Here is a 422-nt window from a genome sequence, read left to right on the forward strand (position 1 = left end):
CCTGGTTGTTGGAGAAGTGGACGCTGGCGTACTGAAGGTCCTCCTGCTCCTCCGGCTGTCCCTGATCAGGTAGACAAACTAAATGACTTTCAGCTCCACATTTTACATGAGCAGGTCTTTCATTTGAATTGGCTATTCTTGTTGACAATTGCAAATGGCCAAATGAATGTAATGTGGTAAAGATGGAACAAATACCTCTACTTCACCAACATGTTGCTGTATGAAAGAAAAGAGTTATAGGTAAAGAAATTTACAAGGAAAGCATAAAACCTCTGGATGTACAAGGTCAAGAGGAGAATCAAAGTGTGATAGAAATTAATTTCCTTGAAGAAGGAAGAAGACAGTGAGTGACTCAGCAGTATGAATGAACAGCAACCAGAATGGGTTTTCTTTTCTTCTAGAATAATATACGTAACTGTTCT

This window comes from Morone saxatilis, unplaced genomic scaffold (genome assembly GCF_004916995.1).
Source record: "Morone saxatilis isolate NCDOM2014 unplaced genomic scaffold, NCSU_SB_2.0 Contig17, whole genome shotgun sequence".
NCBI lineage: Eukaryota > Metazoa > Chordata > Actinopteri > Moronidae > Morone > Morone saxatilis.